The 20,586-nt window shown below is 37.5% G+C and overlaps 1 protein-coding gene across 12 annotated transcripts in view; it reads right to left on the reverse strand.

The window, feature by feature from the left end:
• The window catches only part of ZNF518A (zinc finger protein 518A), a 29,173-nt gene extending 12,610 nt beyond the window's left edge, over positions 1 to 16,563 (reverse strand). Inside the window, exons 1-3 of one of the 12 annotated variants that reach the window (XM_041740313.1) lie at positions 16,111 to 16,563; positions 13,543 to 13,628; positions 37 to 187 (exon numbers count right to left, since the gene is read on the reverse strand). The gene's annotated coding sequence lies outside the window, so the exon portion shown is untranslated. The other 11 variants (XM_041740344.1, XM_041740329.1, XM_041740324.1 and 8 more) reach the window with 11 other exon arrangements.
• Positions 16,564 to 20,586: the final 4,023 nt, after the last annotated feature.

The following is a 20,586-nucleotide window of genomic DNA, read 5'->3' on the forward strand; positions in this document are numbered from 1 at the left end:
AAGAACATAAATTGCCCACTCCCTCCCTGAACATACCTTGGGATTCGAAAAAGTGAGGACTTGAGAGGAAGATCATGTAGTACCCTTTGGGGTGATAAAAAGATCAAGCTGAGGTATGGGACAGAGGAGAATGAATCCAGAGTTTTGAGCTGAGTCCAGGGGTCGAACTGGGAGTTGTTAGCACCAGCTGTTGGGAAAGATATAAAGAGGAAATTTTTTCTGAAGAGAGGTAAGTCTTCCTATATCCATGCCTATTTTGTGTTTAACAGTTCTGTCCTTTATCCACATAAGTAAATTATCTGTAAGCTGTCAGGAAAAAATATTAACGTCTCCCCTCCTTTTAACTAAAAAATTGAAAAAAATCTTGGTTCATTCTTTAAGAATTCACCTCAACCACCAATGCTATCAGAAGTTAGTAGGCAGAAACATCACGAGCTGCAGTAGCTCAACAAAGAGAAAATAAACTGAACACTAAGAGAAACCCCTCTTCATTCCCCAGCCAGCAATGAAAAATAGTGACTACGTAAAAGTTACTACTACCGGAAAAAGAGGCAAGCCTAGGAGGTAAAAAAAATCAAGTAGTAATTGGCAATTTCTGTAAGAACTAAGAACATACTGCCATGAAAGAGAGAACAAAGTAGATGGGAGAGAAATAATAATTTTGAAAAGAAGAAAAAAAATAACATTTGAGTTTTGGGTTTTTTTTAAAGACCTGAATTTTCAAAATCAAAGGCTCCTCAAATGCCAGGCAAGATTAGTGAGAAGAGAATATAAGACTCAATGTTTACAACTTATCCTAGTTAAATTTTTGAGTTTATTTGTTTTTTAAAGATTTATTTATTTATTCATGACAGAGAGAAAGAAAGATAGAGACACAGGCAGAGGGAGAAGCAGGCTCCATGCAAGGAGCCTGATGTGGGACTTGATCCCGTGACTCCAGGATCATGCCCTGAGTCGAAGGCAGATGCTCAACCACTGAGTCACCCAGGCGTCCCAATTTTTGCGTTTAAAAAAGAAAAATGAAAAAAAATAAAAATAAATAAATAAAATAAAAAAGAAAAATGAAATGCTACCAAAAAAGGTAGAGGGAGAGTTACCTAATAAGGTATTTGATTTTTCATCAGCACTGCCAACTTTAATCAGAAATCAATATTTTCTTTTTTAGAAATCAGTATTAATCAGACATTCTACTTACAAATCATATTAATCAGACATTTTACTTACAAATCTAAATGCTAGAAGACAATGGAATAATGTTTATAGAGTGCTGAGGAAAATGGATTAACCTAAGAATTCTAAACACAAAAAAAATTCATATGTGAAGAAAAAAACAGAATTTTAGATGTGCAAAGATTTAGAAAATACACTACATATATACTCTTTCTGGAATAAAGTTTCAAGTAAATATGTCAGCAAAATCAAATTTCAGTCAGAAAAAAAGAATTTAACAAAGGAAATATATAATAGAAGAAATTTGTCAATAAAATCTATGAAATAGAAATAAAAGCAAATATTTTGTTAATACAGCTTTTTAAAAAGCAGAAAAGACTGGAAAGGAAGACACAACACAACAAATATGTAAGAGGTCTTTAAAGAAAAATTAACAACAGGCAACAGGAGACATGGCAATAGCAACAAATTTCTAGATGCTGGAAAGCAGATAAATGAGTGAACGACCTTGCAGAGCCAAGAAAATGTAATCCCAGACAGCAGGGAAAGCTAAGAACTAACCTATTTTACACTCTGAATCTTCGAAAGGCTTAGGAACTGGCAGCACCAACTAACTATGAAATGGAAAGAAGGGAGGAGAAAGCTAAAACAAAGAGAAATTTGGAGAAATCTGCTTGAGCTCTGGTTAGATTCTAGGATTCTCTTCCCCACTCCACATGCTAGGTTACTGCAATTTCCCCACCACAGCAGATGCCTACAGGTTTATTCTCTGCAGAATGTACACAGAGTCTCTTAAACAGGGGATACCAGACACAGTTGAGAGTGGGTACCATATCCAAAGCAAGAGGATTAAATGACCATATATGGATGAGACACAAACTCCAAACCAGGCTCCCTTTTCCCCTTTCTACACTGGCTCCTAGGCTAAAATAGTGGTACTAAAAATATGTTCTGCCGACGGTCCATGAAACATTTGTCACCAGTCCACGACAACATATACATGAAAACTGAGAGTAAGCATTCACAAACTACTACTGCAACTTTACAGAGTTAAGGTTCTATCTGTTGACTCTAACATAAAAATGTGGACTTGTATTTTGTATGCCTTTATTGTAAGCCTACATTTATTAATAGGAAGATACCCAAGATGCATTCAATGAAAAAAATATCAAATATTGATAGGTGTATCAAGAATAGATGGGTAAGGGGATCCCTGGGTGGCGCAGTGGTTTGGCGCTTGCCTTTGGCCCAGGGCGCGATCCTGGAGACCTGGGATCGAATCCCACATCGGGCTCCCGGTGCATGGAGCCTGCTTCTCCCTCTGCCTATGTCTCTGCATCTCTCTCTCTCTGTGACTATCATAAAAAAAAAAAAAAGAATAGATGGGTAAGCAAACAAACACATGGACCCATACAAACTCATAGTAAAAAGTCAAGAATATACATATAAAAATGTTTATAGTGATTACTGGTCATCCTAAGGTCAATGTTTCTAAAAATGTCCTTGGACCATTACGGCCTTCACGTTGGCAAACTTCCTTATCACAGCACAGTAAATAGCTTACATTTGGATGTAACAAAAATGACCTCTTTGACTCTAGACCTCAGTTACAATACTTTATCAAAAAATGGCATGAAGCCATGAAAATTTTGAAATTCTCAAACAAAGCAAGTGAATTCTATGGTAAACCAACTGAGTTTTTTCTGAACAAACTTAAAATAGTAAAACTGATGCCAGCACAAAGTTGAGGAATGGTTAATGCTAAAGAGGAAATCAAAACAAAATAGGTATCATTCAACATTGTACTATTCACATCAGTACAGATACCAACCACACCTCTAGAGAAAAGACTATACAACAGCCATAAGATTATTGTCAAACATAATACTCAGAGAATAAAAAATTACCTATGTCACTCATGGTATATAAATTCATGATACTGAGAAGTAATTTTTTTGCTTAGTTAACAGTTTATTTGTGAGCCATGAGGTTACTTAAGAAGTAAGTAAAGGAAGTTGGCACCACCAGAGTAACAGTTATGCATGCAGTGTTATTACACAAAGACAAAGCTGTATGTATTTTATATAGAAAACAAATGGCATTCAACTAATATGCCTCCTAATCTTGGTACATCCTTAAAAGAAAAAAATTTAAAAAAAAAAACTAAAACTTTAAAAACTAGAGTAAAAAGTGTAACACTGATCTAAATTTGACTATCCTTTTTCTATACAAGTAACCCTGCTTTATGAAAGTTCATTTTTCAAAAGTTCACACTATACCACTTCACTTACAAGACCTACATTAGTTTTGCTAACTAAAAGAAACCCAAAGAGGATTTGTTTTTAGAAAAAAAAACTGAAGAATAAAAACAATGTTCAGCCCTTGTTTTGCATTGCTGTTATAGAGACAGCACGCAGTCCAAGCCTTGAGAGCAGCATTGCCAAGCTCCTCTCCCAGAAAATACAATTCAGATATGTCAGCATCAAGAGGCCATAGCTTTGGACAGTGTCTATGGGTATCTGTGATTTATCTCAATTATTTTATGCCTCTATCAGCAAGATGTGCCCCTAGGAAATCAAAAAACCCTAAGAATAAACTTATTTTGGGGTGTCTGAGAACACTCAAAATTTTTCCACATAAATTAATGGTAACTGCTTCTTTGCTTTGTATCAACTTAGAAAAGGTTTCATAAGAATGTTCTGTTTTCTGACAGTGGGGTAAAGCTTTATATTATACAAAGAAATGAACAGCAAGGATAATGCTGAACTATTTTTACATCAGTTAAGCATATTATTCTTCAATAAAGTGTTAGTTTTCATCTGACAAAATTTTATTGAGAATTTTCTTTTTTGATGCTATCTTTAATAGTTTTTACATTGGCATTATGGAGAATATATAAAATGAATTGGAGTAATTTTTACCATTTCACCTCCTCTGGAAGAGTTCAGTAAACATGAGAATTGCCTACTCCTTAAAATTACATGACTGCACCAAAATTACCCTATATGCCTGAGACCTCTTTGGATTTTAGGCCTTACAAATCTTTGCAAGCTCTTCTGCAGTTTTTTGGCTCTTAGGGGTTTCTACTGCTTGAGTCACTTTTCGCAATTTATATTTTCCCTGAAAATAACCAATTGCCTTCACATCGTCTAAGAATATTCCCATAGACCTCGCTTTTAACAATCTATCCTACAGAAATAAATGCACAACATATGTATCTGTCACTTAAATGTCTATGAGTAGAAGAATGATTAAGTAAATTATAGAACATCCATCCACATGAAAATATTATAAATAAAAAGGCTTATGTATGAATTTGACTCAGATTTCATTGTGGATTTTTTTTCGTTTTTAAAAAGAGAAGTTACAGATGAAGGCACGTAATACATTTTTTTTAAAAGATGTTATTTATTCATGAGAGATACAGAGAGAGAGAGAGAGAGACAGGCACAGGCAGAGGGAGAAGCAGGCCCCATTCCATGCAGGGAGCCTGACGTGGGACTCGATTCCAGGTCTCCAGGACCACACCCTGGGCTGAGGGGGCACTAAACCGCTGAGCCACTCGGGCTGCCCCAGTACATTTTTAAATTAGGAGGGAAAACCTCATTTTCATGTCAGGAGCAAAAATACTTTGAGGGTATATTTGTATAAGCTAGACAAATCTATAGAAAGATACCTCACAAACTACAGACACCAGGTTAATTTTCTTAGGAAATGATAGCATGGTGGAGCAAAAGATAGATGTACCCAAAAGGCGGGGAGAGAATCCTCAACTCTCCTGAGTACTACTGTGAGTGAAGCAGAGGGCAATATTACTACCACAAGTCTTTATTGAGGCTTGTATCTATTCCTGCTCTTGAATTCTAGGAAATCTTATATCCTTAAAATAATTCCTCCTTTTCAGCTTACCCTGACTTAAACTAGTTTAAGCTAGTTCTATTACTTGTCACCAAAGACCCTTAAGACTTTAAGTTGATAGATCAATGCTGTGCATTTAATTCATAGAAAGGTAGGTTTTGTGATGATCTTTTAAAGAGGAGTAGACTTAAACTTGCAAAAGAGGAGCAAAGGCTATCTAGACCAGAAAAAAGGAGTAACACTGGAAGAAAAGCATTTTTCTCCCATGGCACTGTGAAATCTAGATCACAGGGAAAATGTATAATGGAGAGGTTAAGTGAGAACAGACTACAGAGGACAGATTTGAACTTGAATTGAAAGGTAACCAAAAGCCATGGCTAGTTCATGAGCAGAGAGAAGTTATAAAAGCAGTATTTTAGAAATATTATTAGAATGGTATTAGAAAGCAAGATATATTGCAGAGTATAAAAACAGAAGTCAGAAAATTAGGGGACTAAGTGACAATCCAAATAAAAAGTGAGGAACCAGAGAACTGGCAATGTTAGCATAGGTTTGGAATTATATACAGAAATTTTAAAAAGATGATTCCCAAAGTAAAACGTCGAGGATAAGGAACATCTGAATAGAGTAAATCAAAAAGCACTATTCCTAGGGCTGCCTGGGTAGCTCAATCCATTAAGCAGCTGCCTTCAGCTCAGGTCATGATCCTATAGTCCTGGGATTGAGCCTCGCAGAGCCCAACATTGGGATCCCTGCTCAGTAGGGAGTCTGCGTCTCCATCTGCCCCTCCCCTTGCTTGTGTGTGCTCATTCTCTCTCTCTCTCTCTCTCACTCACTTTCTAAAATAAATAAAATCTTAAAAAAAAAAAAAAAGCACCAATAGAGTTTTATTTGCTTTCTACAACAGATTAAAAAAGCAAAGGCATTCTATAGTTTTAGCTTTACTGAAATGACATAAAAAGAATCTATATGCTCGTTATTACATTCTAGTTGCTTTAACATTAAACAAAGAACTAAAAACTCTGATTTTAGCTTCATTTGTAACACAGCATGTAGCTCTGTAACCTAACCTGTCACATTACACAGATACAAAAACGTATAATTAGTCATTATTTTGTATACTATTTCATTCCTTGAGTTACTGAATTCTTTTCTACATAGATAACTGAATTCAAAATAGTCAAATGAGGGATCCCTGGGTGGCGCAGCGGTTTGGCGCCTGCCTTTGGCCCAGGGCGCGATCCTGGAGACCCGGGATCGAATCCCACGTCAGGCTCCCGGTGCATGGAGCCTGCTTCTCCCTCTGCCTGTGTCTCTGCCTCTCTCTCTCACTGTGTGCCTATCATAAATAAATAAAATAAAATTTAAAAAAAAAAATTTTGAAAAAAACAAAATAGTCAAATGAATATATAACTAGAAATAAAACAAAAGAAGCTTGCAAGAAGAACTTACTGGGGAAAAAAATGTAAGGCTCTATCTAAAAGGGATCTAGAAGAAAAGTACAAAAAAACTTAAAACTTATTTTAAAAGCAGAACCCTATAGTGCCTTCAAAATAATAATCTTTTCATGACTTGAAACACATATTCTGGGCTTACTTTTTTTGTAGCTGTTTTAAGTTTTCAAAAAATTTACCTGTAGGGCTAATACCTATCACATTTTAAGTAAGTGAAGAATAACTTTGTAGAATTTATAGAATAAAAATATATATATAACATATATAATAAAAGGCAGCTCCCTCCAAATCGTGGTCTCATAAGCACTTAAAACACAGAAAGGAGAAATAAAGAGTTAAATTTGCTAATGCAATTAAGTACAGATCTAGAAAGGTTCAAACTAATTACACTCAGGTAGGCTAGTGACACTGGTATACAATTATGAGGGAGTCCAAAATGAAAAGTTAAAACATAGCAACAGTTTTGGTTCAGGTTAATCTTTCTTATTTTTTTTAATCTTTCTTATTATGACACAGTGACTGCATATATAATGTACAGCGCCCCAAATCTAAGATGTTTTCTGCTCCCCTACACATATATCTTTATTTATCTTTGTTCACCTTGTTTCCTTTCACCAGGCTTGTCATCCCCTTCTATCTTCATTCAGTACTGGTCAAACTTCCTTTCCAATTCTATCTCCTATAGGGACATGAAACCTTCCGTAATATACACTAATCTCTCCCTTCTCTAAATATCCATTTAAAGTAGAGCCATTGTTCACTGCTTCATTACATGGCTTTATAGTTACATCATTTATTTTTAAGTTTTACCTCCCAGGGTAATTCATAATCTTCTTAAACGTAAGTTCTATTTTATATTTATCCCTCAAAAAAATCAAAATGATTTGGTACACAGGGTCCTAACACACTCTTGATTCATTTATTTGCAACCCAAATATCTGACTTCCTGTGATTTTAAATTACTTTATAGCAAATGCTACCAATCATGTAAACTTTTTTGCTGCAATGGAATTTGACTTAAGACATGTGTGCGCACACACATGCTCTTTCACGTGGTCAGAAATGACATTTTCAATGTGCAGAAATTGGGAGAAAAATCAGAAGTAATCTATCCAAAGTGAAACCAAGACCACTGAATTTAGTATGGGAAGGAGAAAGATTATTTCATCTTGTCCCTTTCTTTAAAAAAAAAAAATTTTTTTTTTTTATTTATTTGACACAGAGAGACAGAGAGGGAGAGTGAGTGAGCACAAGCAGGGGGAGTGGGAGAGGGAGAAGCAGGCTTCCCACTGAGCAGAACCCAATGGAGGGCTCAATCCCAGGACCCTGGGATCATGACCTAGACCAAAGGCAGATGCATTAACTGGCTGAGCTACCCAAGTGCCCCTTTCTCATGCCTTTCTTCTTTTGTCATTCTGCTGTGGCAGTGATGTAGGAGATTAGGCAGATTTTACTTAAAATTTTGGAACACATGGTGTGGGGGGGATCAAAGGATTTATGGCTGCTTAATTGGGGTAACATGCATCAACATGTAACCCATTTACCCCCAGCTTTCCAAAATAATATAAACTATTCAATTCTTCTCTGTCTCTATAAAGCACCTGTTTCTATGACAGAAACAAATTCTATTTCCCAGGATTCCTCACCTTAGTAATATAGCACCACAATCCATCCAGTTACTCATCCCAGAAATCAAGGAATCATCCTGCATCCTCTTTCCCTTACTCCCATGCTAATCCATAAGCAAGACCTGTCAATTTTATCTCCAAAATACATCTTTAATTCTTCCCTCCATATCCACTGTCATCATCTCAGTCCACTGTCATCTATAATTTGGGTTAAAATAACTTTCTAACTGGTATTCATGCTTCTCTCTTGCTCACCGCCTTCCTCTGAATCCATTCTCCACAGGAGCAAATGTGATCTTAATATAAAATAGACCACAATGCCCCCTGCTTTAAAATCTGCAGTAGCTTCCCAAAGCATTTAAAATAAAATTTATTCTCTACCAAAGCTTATAAGGAGCAGTGACATCTGGTACTGTACCTCTTTCTTAAACTTCACCTCATACCATTCTCATCTGTAAATATACTCTAGCAAGGTACCATAGATGGTTTCTCAGTTCCTCAAATACACCTTTCTTATCTCAGGCCTTTGCTCCTGCTGTTCCCTGCTTGAACTGTTCTTTCTCCTATTCTTCAAATAGCTAGATCTTTCTCATCTTCTAGGTCTCAGCTCAAATATCACCTCAGAAAAGCCTTCCCCAACCTATAAAGCATCACTTCTCAAACAGAAAAAAGTATTCTTTACCTAAACCCCTTGTATGTCTTTTCTCTAACACTTTAGCCATATTTTATGTATTTGCCAATTTATTTTCTGTCTCTACCACTGGAATAAAAGCTGCATAAACATAAGGAACACATCTGTCTTGTCTTTTGCTATATCACCAGCATCTGGCATAGTGCTGGGGATGAAGGTAGCACCAAATCTGTGCCAGTCTTTGTTCTAAGCATTGAGAATACAGCAATGAATAAAACAGACAAAATTCCCTCCCTTCATGGACATAACACTCTGGCAGCTATTTAGATAACAAAGTAAGTCAATTATTTAATATACTCCAATGTCACAAGTGCTGGGGAGAAAAATAAAGCAGAGAAAAATAGGCAGAACTAGGAGAGTTGCAATTTTAAATGTGAAGTCAGGTAGACCTCATTTGAAAGTCTTATTTGAGCCAAGATCTTAAGAAGTGGAGGCAGAAAGCATTCCAAGAAAACAAATAGTTAAGTGCTAACACCCTGAGTGTGGAGTGTGCCTAACATGTTCAGGGAATAGCAAGAAGAAGGTCAATATGACTGCAACAGCAAACCCCATAGGGAAAGTAGTAGGAGATGAGGTCAAAGAAGTAATGGAACTGAAACAAGGCCTGAGGGACACCAAAAGGATTTTGGTTTTACTCTAAAGGAGATGGGAAGCAACTGCAGCATTTGGGGTAGAGAAGTAACATAAACTGGATTCTATTTTAGAGATCACTTTGGCTGCAATGTTAAGAACAGACTACCTGAGAAGGAGTTAAAAGTCTGGAGATAATTACACTATGACTGCCAGGTGTGAGATGATGGAGACGTGAAACAATGGTGGAGACAATGAAGCATGGTTAGACCATGACTATGTTGTGACAACAGAGCCAAAGGATGTGCTGGCAGACGAGGTTTGGTCTGTGAAGAGAAAGAGTATGTCAAGGATTAACTCTAAAAGTTCTAACCTAAGCAACTGAAGAAATGATTTGCTATTTATTAATATAGAAAGAGTCTGTGGTAACAGTAAGTATAGAAAGTACATCATGAGTTCAGTTTTTGCCATACACAATTTGAGATATCTAGTTGACATGTGAATGTGTAGATGAATATAGAATACAGAGATCTAGGTGAAAGGTAAAATTCTGGAAGTCATTGGTGTATGGTGTGTGTATATGTATTTACGTACACAAAACTGAAATCACCAAGGGGTAAGTACACAAAGAGAAATGTCCAAGGCCTAAGCCTTGAGATACTACAATATTTAGAGTAAAAAGAAGAGAAAAAACAAGCTAGTAAGAATCAAAGGAATGTCTAGTGAGGTAAGTTAGGAGAGTGGTGTCCTGAAAGCAAAGAAAATGTTCCCAGGATCAGGGACTGATCAACTGTGCCAAGCAAGATGAGGACTGAGAACTGACCATGGACTTAATGTCAATACCACCAGTGACACTGATTAGAACAGTTTCAGTGGGGTTATACAGTAGAAGGGCTGACTAGCATGGATTTAGGTGGAAATGGGAAGAGAAGCAGAGATGTAGTACAGACAACTTCTTTAAGGAATTTTACTACAAAAGACCAAGAAAGGAATTAGAGTTATTTTCTTGTTTTGTTTGCTTTCTTAAACTGGGGGAAATTACAGTGTGACTGCACACAAAAATGGAAAAATTGATGATGAGGGAGAAAAAAACAAAGAGATAACAGCAGCAATGCCTTTCACTAGGTGAGAAGGGGTGGGATCTAGTTAACAAGTAGAAGAGGTGAACTTAGAAAATAATAAAGATAATTAAACTATAGTTATTAGAGAGGAGGATAATGGGAAGATGAGAAGCTGTGGAATGAAATGCCTCATTAAGTCTATGATAAGGTGGTCCATAGCCAACAGCCTGTGGGTCAAATGTAGCCTGTTGCCCTTTTTTGGTAAATTAAGTTTCATTCTCTTGAGTTGAGGATCAGCTAACTGGTTATTGAAGAAAGGAGGTTAAGTAAACAATAACATTCAATGAAAGATTAACCTATACCATCATTCCTACTGTCTATAGCTCAAAACAAATATGCAAGTAATCAAACATTAATTTCAGACTGTTTTTATCAACTTGGAGTTACAGATCTTAAATTCATAAGGGCCAAATATCCACCAGAACATTTTCTGCTGCAATCTAATTCAAATTAATTTATATACAAACTTTTGGCCCATGGGGCTGGGAAGGACATCACGGTAGCATATAAAATCAAAAGAAAACAATAGATACCTCTTACCATGGTCCCTGTAACTGAAACTGAAATGCTATCTCCACCGATCTCCCATTTCTATATGGCTTCACTTTCTCCTTCTACAGATGAGGTTCTCATACATGTGGGAAAGAATGTCACTAACACCCTACCGGATTAATAACTTTTGAGAAAAGGGAGCATCCATCCCTAGCATTCATACATCAATTTCAAAAAAGGATTCTAAAGGGCTCTGCTTGATTAACAGGCAATCACTGTTGCAATAGGGATAACTAGACGGGGGTTATAAGACTATATGATTGGCCTACTAACCATTCACAATAGGGGAGAGATGGCTCCCCAAACGAAGAAACATTGAGTTGACAAAATTAACATACAGCTGACCCTTGAACAACCCAGCTTTGAAACATGCAGGTTGGGACACCTGGGTGGCTAGCAGTTAGGCGTTTGCCTTTGGCTCAGGGCATGATCCCGGAGTCCCAGGACGGAGTCCCAGGACTGAGTCCCACATTGGGCTCCCTGCATGGAGCCTGCTTCTCCCTCTGCCTGTTTCTCCGCCCACCCCCCCACTCCGGTTCTCTCATGAATAAATACATAAAATCTTTAAAAACAAAAACAAAAACATGAACGTCATCTTATACATTGATTTTTTTGATACAGTACTGTAAATGTATTTTTTCCTCTTTATGATTTTAATAACATTTTCTCCCAAATTACTTTATTATCATTAGTTTTAAGAATACAGTATCTAACACATATAACATACAAAATACGTTAATCAACTATTCATGCTATCAGTGAGGCTTCCACTCAACAGGTTTATGGTAGTTAAGTTTTAGGAGAGTCAAAAGAATAGATGCAGATTTTCAATTGTGTGGGGGGTCAGTGTCCCTAACCCCTGCATTGTTCAAAGTCAACAAATACATATATATTTTTTTCTATCAGCTCTTTTAACAACGCAATTTTAATTAGGAATTGATGATGATTCTACCACATACTGAAATTATCTGACTTTCCATGAAGCCTATATTTTTCAGCTATTACCATTTCTTGAAATAAAACCCACATGAGATCTACCTAATTATCCTAAGCTTCAAGTCATGCAACTTCATTCTGATAGTCTGATACCTGTTTCATGCAGTCATACCTATCATGATCTTAAAATTTAGTCAGACTTTGCTCACAATTTTTCAAGATGGAATAATCCAAATCATTTTAGTCAGTCATCATATAGCAGCCTCTTGTCTACTTCATTACATTTGAAATTTTCATTCTTCATCATACTACTTTTTCTGAGAATTTTGGATCAAACACAGTAAAGAGCATTCTTAGTATTCAGCATTTACTTTATTCAGAAACAACACAGTACCCATGTGAACCTAACTCAGTAAGAGGGCAAACAAATGTTATAAAGGGAGAAATTACACATATAAATGAACATAAATAATTACCCAGTATCTAAGCCTTGTTGCTCTCTACTCATTGTAGTTGTCAGACATTAACTTCTAATAAAATAAAAATATTCCTGCCTTTGTGTAAAATGGCCCTGAAAAGAAGGCCATCTACCAGTAAAACTCATGGCAAAATTATAACCATTTATGATTACTAAAGTAATAATTTAAGTCGGTATAGTCTACTTAAACTATTTTAGTAGTACTATATATAATCTTATTTCTAATTTAGGGTTATATTAATGAGAATACTCATTGTATTTGGTGAGAGGAATTATATAATACTGTGGTATCCCAGTACCTATCCAAAACAAATAGTAAGAGATACTTGTGTTTCAAGGGTAGATAAACCATGTTTTTGTACAAGGGTATAGTATTTTCCACTGGATTTGCAAAGCTTTCCTTATAATACCATGGATTTGATGGCAGATTTTTTTTCCCTCTTTTTGTTCACACTAAGATACTCAGATGATTGTCTTCAGGAAACCAATCATAATGCCACAATGATTCTCAAGTACCTTTTCTGACTCATAATGTAGATGCCATTAATCATGATATAAATATGTATGTTTTTCTTTAGCTGCATTACTTTGCACTTTCTAGAGCAAAACACAAACACTCTTCTGGTCATTTATATACAACTTCAAAACACATCCCCACCATATGTAATTCCATCGTTCATTACCCAGAAGTCCTTAATGCTGTCTTTATGTTTAGAAGAATATAGTTAAAATTATCTTTAAATCGCTAAATGTTCACTTGACGGGATGAGCACTGGGTGTTATTCTGTATGTTGGCAAATTGAACACCAATAAAAAATAAATTTATTATTAAAAAAAGAAGAAAAAGAAAAAAAGGAAAAAAATAAATTGCTAAATATTAAATAATAAGTTATGAAACCAAAACTACCTTTTTTGCTCACATTACAAGAAAACCTGTAAATATTTTATTTAGGCCACAAATAACACTATAACTTATGAAAACTTATGTATGTATAACTATTCTACTTTATTTTGTCCCATATCAAAACATATTAATTTACTGCTTAATAGACTACATGCTATAATACTTCAATCTTTACCATACCTCCTTCTTCAAGGAACAAAAGGCACGTGATTTAATGCTTAGACAAAGCCACAATCAGGAACAGCGATCAAAAGAAGAGACGATATCTGGAAATGAAGACCAAAATTTTAAAACTGACTACAAAACCTGTTAGTAAAATGTTTTTTTATACTTGATTTAAATATGCTTCATATTCAACTTATGTGTATAAATTTAACAGGAAAAAGAAAACCTCTCTTCACTTAGGCAAATAACCCATCATTGTACTCCATGTCATAAATTTATAAAAATCCCAAAACTCAAAGCTTTTAGACTCAATCCAATTCACTTTTTTATTACAAGACCAGAAAAATGGATCTTGCCAAAATCACAAACCTAGAACAATCTAGTTCCGATTCCAACCCAGACATCCTACTACCACAATACTACCTCTTATACTTTCTAACATCCCATGAAAATTGCTCACCATGTAAAGCCAATACCCCATACAGAACTGAAACATTCATAGTCTACACACCTGGGATCAGATAATCAATAAAAATTTCAACTTCATCACAATTCTTCTGCTTATAGTGCTTTACCACAAAACTTTTGGTAAAGTCCCTGAAGAAAACTGAGCAAGATTTAAGTCTTTTATCACCCTCCTCCCCCCAAAAAATTGGATTAAATGATCTAAAGCAAACAATGCTTCAATAAGAACAATTCCAAACAGAAAAGTAAACAATACTTTAAGTACCTTAAAGGAGATGGCTAAAGTATATTCTAAAGTCAAATTGTGTATTTACGCTAAAATATATCCTCTGGAATGCTTCAAGATACAAAAACTTGGGACCACACATACTATCATGAAATTATGAAAGAACAGGACAGGATTTGAAGTGTGATAACAATATATAAAAAAAAAAAAAAAAAAACCCTCAACCACTTAATAGCTCATACATTATCAATGCACATAGTAGGTATTCATTGTAGTTGTTTTCCTTTTACTCTTCCATAAATCCAAATATAACCTCTTGAATAGTTACTTATCCTTACTTTCTAATAAGGAAAAATTTGGATGTGCAAAACAAGTCAGTTACCTGCATTTTATCCCTACCTCTCCTTTTCTAACAATTTTCTAATACGGGGGCTCATCTTATTCGAGAACTTTAACAAAAATCAACGTGGTCTACTATGCTTAACACCTTCATGAAACGCTGACGCCCTGAAAATGTTAACACAACGCAATCGTCTTTCATTATATCAAATACAGCTTTGCTAAAAGATAATCCATTTCCAAGGATTTGCAGTTAAAACTTTGAGAAATGTCAGGGTATTTCACTGAACCAATTTAAATGGCTTCTATCTGTTCAACCTGAGAATACTAACTTTTAGTCACACTCAGATCAGATCCCTTGCTTGCTGCCTTAAAAAAAAAAAAAAAAAAAAAAAACCCACAGTAAACTAGGCCTAACACACAGTCACTCAAGTTACTGAAAATTCCTACCCTGATGTACAGTTTGGTGTCTTGTTTCACCATTGTCACAACCACACAAAGTTCGGCATTCTTATGAATTCCTTAAATACTGACTTATTTTTTCCGGTGCTTTTTTAGACTTTTGATATCCAAACATGCTCAATGAATGTTTCTGGCTAAAACAGCTCACAAACACTAAGCGCCCCCCAATTTAAACCTAGAAAGAAAACTGAACCTCAACTTTCCGATTCTGCACCTTAAAGCTACCCTATCCGTTCTGTTGGCCTACTTCAAGAGTTACAACATTTTACCTTACGTTCACCCTATTATCTTTTCCATTACCAGATCCACCGAGGAAGAGACTGTCTATTTGACAATGAGAACACCATGTTAAGAACAGACTCAAAATGGACCCTACAAGTGAGAAAGCCAAGTTACAAAGAAAAACCCATCTGCCACTGGGTGTGGTTGGGGTCTGCAAGAAGGGCGCCCCTGGCCAACTCTGGAGGAGGGGGCGCGCGCCAGAGAGCTGAGCGTATCTGCAAGAAGAGACTCCAATGGCCAGAGAGACTGGACCCACAATGGGGACGCCGTCGAGTCGGGCTGCCGTGGGAATGCGAGTCTACAGCCCGAGGGGTGCGGTCGCAGCAGTACCCATGCTGTCTCCACCGGCCCCGGAACGCGCCGCGCGGGTGCTTCGAGCGCCGCGCGCCCCGCTCCGTCCCAAACACCGCGCCCGATCCGCCCCTTCCTCCGGGGCTCGGCTCCCCTCGGGCGCGCGGAGGCACACTGTGGCCGCGCTCCCGCGCCAGCCCCTAGGCTGTGGGGGAATGTCGAGTCCAAAGAGGCCGAGCGTGGTGCAAACCCACGTAAGAAGCGGAAGCTTAGCTCTAGCAGCCTGCGGGACCGCCGAGTAAAAGCGCCGACTTCTCTAGAAAAACTTTGCGGCAAGTTAGGCGGAAGCACTGAATAGCCGGGACTATTTAGCAGGCGCTTCCTATCACCAGAGGCGGATCCCGGAGTCGGTTCAGGGGACCCGGTCGCCCCCACAAACTCGCATCTTGCCCCCTGACTGGCCGTCTAGAAGTCCCGGCATCCTAACAGCTCTGGGCAGCCGCGCACATAGGGAGTACCTGTCGTGGTGCCCATTGCCTGCGAGTCCCTGATGGCGGCCATTACGCTTCCATCCGGGTATTGCCGAAAAGCCGACCGCCGCGCTACCGGGAGCGCACGCTGCGGCGGAGGGATCCGCCGGGCTGTACCTGAGGCGGGCGGAAGAGGACGGAGGCCGGCAGGGTCCGCGCCTCAGCCTGGCGAGACTAGGCCCCTGAGCTGGACTCGCCGCTGACCTCTCGAGTTGGCGCGCCTGCCCGATGCCCGCCACGCCACTGACTCACCCTTCCCCTGCGCTCTTCAGCAGCCGCAGCGCTCCTACTGCCAGCATTATGGTAGACAGACCTCTACTCAATGCTCTTCAGAGTAGACACCAGAGGCAGGAACTGGGTCTTGGCAAGCCCTCACTGGCTGGGAATGGTCTCAACCCTGAGATTTTAATCATTTCCGGCTTTGCGAATGGCGTCCCCCCCCCCCCCCCCTGTTGCTTTTGACTCCCAGGTTTTAGCAGCCATTGGAGCCCACCTCAACGAAGGAGGCTGTGCCAAGTCCCTCAGGAAGACCTGCTGAACTCCAAACGTGTACACATTTACTCATTGATCCGAAAACTGTCCTTACAACAAGAGAGGATTTCATCCGCACCAAAGGAATCCTTCCGCAACGTCCCACAACTGGGCTGGCCTAAGAAGTCCATTAGTGATATGACTGGGTTCCTCCCGAAGGCCAGCATGGCGCCCCTTCTCTCTTGGAGAGGGTTTCTGGAAGCCAACCTATTAATCTCACTTTTTATGTATGTTAGACATATACATACACACATATATGTAATGTATATGTATGTATGGTGAAAACTGTAAGAACACCTGACTGGGGCAGAGATACATCAAATTATTAAAAACGGAACTGCGGTTGTCGTCTCCCGTTTTCATTACGTTTCTTTTCTTAGAAATACGCATGGTATTTATAATTGGAAAAAAAATTAATGTTTACCATAAACATTTTTTATTGTCTTAAGAGTATGCTTTTGAAAATGTCAACCGGTAGCCAGGCACAAGATTTTCTGCGTCCTTTAATAAAAAGCACACAGAAATCCTCACTGTCCTTGGGGAGCTTTCTTATCTCTGTGTCTACTGGTCTACACAGTGCCTTCTGGAAAAGGCAAATGAGCCGTAGTCCACATTAGATATACTTCTGTATCTTGTATTCCTATGCCTGTGTAAAATACACAAGGAGAAATCTTCTGTAAATACCAAAAGAGAGGCCATTATCAAATAAAAAGCATGTTTACAAAATGGATTTTATTTTGCTTCAAGCATCATCCCCCCCTCTCTCTGGTCTTCCTTTACATGCAACCCGCACGCACGCACACGCCATAGAGTAAAGAGAGGATAGGAAAGGGGTTTTGTTGTTTTTTAATAGCAAAAAAGAAGATGATAGTTGGGAATGTGGACAGTCGTTATGTTTGTGTTTTGATGTGAGTTTTGGTTTTTGTTTTTGAGATTAAGATTTGCATCCCTCTCCTCCACAGTATTCACATTATAACTTCATTTTTACTTACACATATATGTTCACCTAAAAACATTACAAATCTGCATATATGATATGGCAGAATTGGAGTGTGGGTTTTTTTTTTTTAAGGAAATAAGCTATTATTCCGTCACAAATTTCTCTCTTCCCCGTTTTATTCCTACATCCATATCACACAACCTCCACCCACTTTCTTGCCTTTTTGGATTTTGAACATTAGGTTAGCACAGAAGAAGGGAGTGAAAGAGAAAGGGAAAGAAGACTTTAAAAGAGAGAGAAAGAAAGAATACAAAGGAGAGAAAGTGGAATCATAGCTTAAGAAAATATTTTGTACTTGAGAAGGATAGTTAGTGGGGATAGGGCACCTAATTTAATGCTGTAAATAATTGATTCATCTGCACACCTGAATCTACTATTTACTAGCTGAGGGCACTTAATCTCTGAGCGTCACTGAATCATGCAATATTTAACTAACAGTTGATAGATTGTAGAAAGTAATCAACCCCGCTGTACCCACAGTGTAGATGGTAGAAGTGGTGATGATGCTGATAGTCATAAAGTTTCCATCTTGATTATAAGCCTTTCTCCTTTTTTTTTTTTTTAAAGATCTTATTTATTCGTGAGAGGCACAGAAAGAGAGACACAGGCAGAGACACAGGCAGAGGGAGAAGCAGGCTCCATGCAGGGAGCCTGATATGGGACTCCATCCTGGGATCCCAGGATCATGCCCCAGGCCAAGGCAGGTGCTTAACCGCTGAGCCACCCAGGCGCCCCTCCTTTTCAATATTATAATTCATGGTCATTGTATCATGAAGCAGATCACTTCAAGACAGTGAAATCTTCTCCCAAAAATAATATAGAAGTGGGAATTACACCCTCTAGGGATTCATACCTCTGAATCATAGGTAACACCATATCATAATAAAATTACAACAAACTTACATATACATATATAATATTTGTAATATTTATTATATATTTATATAAATATATATATTTACAAAAACAGCATACTTTTAGTCATAGATAGCTTGGTATATCTTAAGTATTATATGATATTACAGAGATGATAACTGTTATAATTAAAGAATTAAATTATATTAATTTGATAAGTAAGAGACTGAAAGATGGCTCTCTCCTTTTTGCTGATTTCTCAAGTCCAGACTCCCTACTTCCAATAATATAATCAAGTACAACTGGAATTGTAAAAATAAAGATACCAAGAGCCTGGTAATCTAGCTTAAAATGGTCCCACTTCTTGGTCAAGAATGCCATAGGTTGATTACTCTCTTTAAGCTTTCAAACAAGTGTTAGTTGAATAAGAACTTCAAGTACTATCCCTCCCAATGTCTTCTGCATGGATGCTATTTAAACATAAACAAATTCTTTTGGCAGACACATTCTTGAACACCTACTATGTGCCAGAAACTTTGCTAATAATAAGTAAGATGTGAGCCCTCAAGGAGTTACTAGTTCAAAAGGAGATCTTTTTTTTTTTTTTAAGATTTTATTTATTTATTCATAAGAGACACAGAGAGAGGCAGAGACACAGGTAGAGGGAGAAGCAGGCTCCATGCAGGGAGCCTGACATGGGACTTGATCCCGGGTCTCCAGGATCACACCCTGGGCTGAAGGCGACACTAAACCTCTGAGCCACCCGGGTTGCCCATAAAAGGAGATTCTTAATATCTAAAAGATTTCATGATTCAACAGAGCAATTCCAAAAATGGGATTTCAGACACTGTAACGGGAGATGAGAAAGATCTTTTTAGGGCAGGTATTTGTGCCAGTTTCCTCTCAACTCAAACTTCCTAGATGATTAAGACTTTAAATATCCTATTTTTATTAAGTTGTTATTAAAGATATATTCATTTTCTCTTAGTTCTTTCAGTGGACACCAAATTCAACTATGAAGAACATTAAACTATATGAACTATATTGGCCTTACCTAAATATTTTAGGGTATCTCTCCCTCTCCCCAGTCACATCAAATTCTTTATAAGAATCCCTGTATCCTGAGGGCAAGAGAACAGGTGACACAAGTAATTCAAGTCCTTAGAAGAACAAAAAGAGAGAGGTGCGTCTGCCTTCAGTTCAGGTCATGATCCTGGGGTCCTGGGATTGAGCCCTACTTAAGGCTCCACTTAAGGCTCGGTGCTCAGTGGGGAGTCTGCTTCTCCTTCTCCTTCTGCCCCTCCCCCTTCTTGTGCTCACTCTCTAATCTCTCTCTCAAATCAATAAAATCATTTTTTAAAAAAGAGGAAATGTAATCCTTGTTAATTATATTTCTTTTAAGAACAAATCTGCTACATATATATGTTATACATACTTTTTTGTATACTCTTTCATATGTGTAATACATTTCATTATTTGATATTTTAAAAGAATAAAAAAGTATAAGACTTTTGTGTGTGTGTGTGTATACATGCACACGTGCTATTTGATAGAGATTAAATGCTACCTAAATTAATTTGATCCTAAAAAAATTTTTAAAAAATTTTAAAGGGTAACTCTAATTTCTGTGAGACCAATGACAATGGACCATGTTAATATCAATAAATTACACTTAAGAACTTATAAGAGTAGATAAGTTGCATCCACCTGCAAATTTTTCTAACTTCTCCCTTCCAACAAAACCAAAAACCTAGATTTTCTTGTTTTAAATAATCATATTCCTTAATACTGTTATATATAGTATCTCAGAGTTCCTAAAGTTATATTAATGTTGACATTCACATTTTCTTAATGTTTGTTGGGGCAGTGGGAGGTAAGGCGATACACAGGTCTCCATTGTATATCCTAGAATGCCTGATGGAGTAAATGACAAACAATTATGAAACAGAAAAGAACCAACAACTCATTTCATTTAGTTTTATGTGCCTTGTTCCTGTTGACATTATGATACTTCAAGGCAGTGAGGCAATCCTAGAGTGCTAGGATAGACTAGGAATTAAGAGTAATACTACAGCAAT

Source organism: Vulpes lagopus, chromosome 2 (assembly GCF_018345385.1).
Source record: "Vulpes lagopus strain Blue_001 chromosome 2, ASM1834538v1, whole genome shotgun sequence".
Lineage (NCBI taxonomy): Eukaryota > Metazoa > Chordata > Mammalia > Carnivora > Canidae > Vulpes > Vulpes lagopus.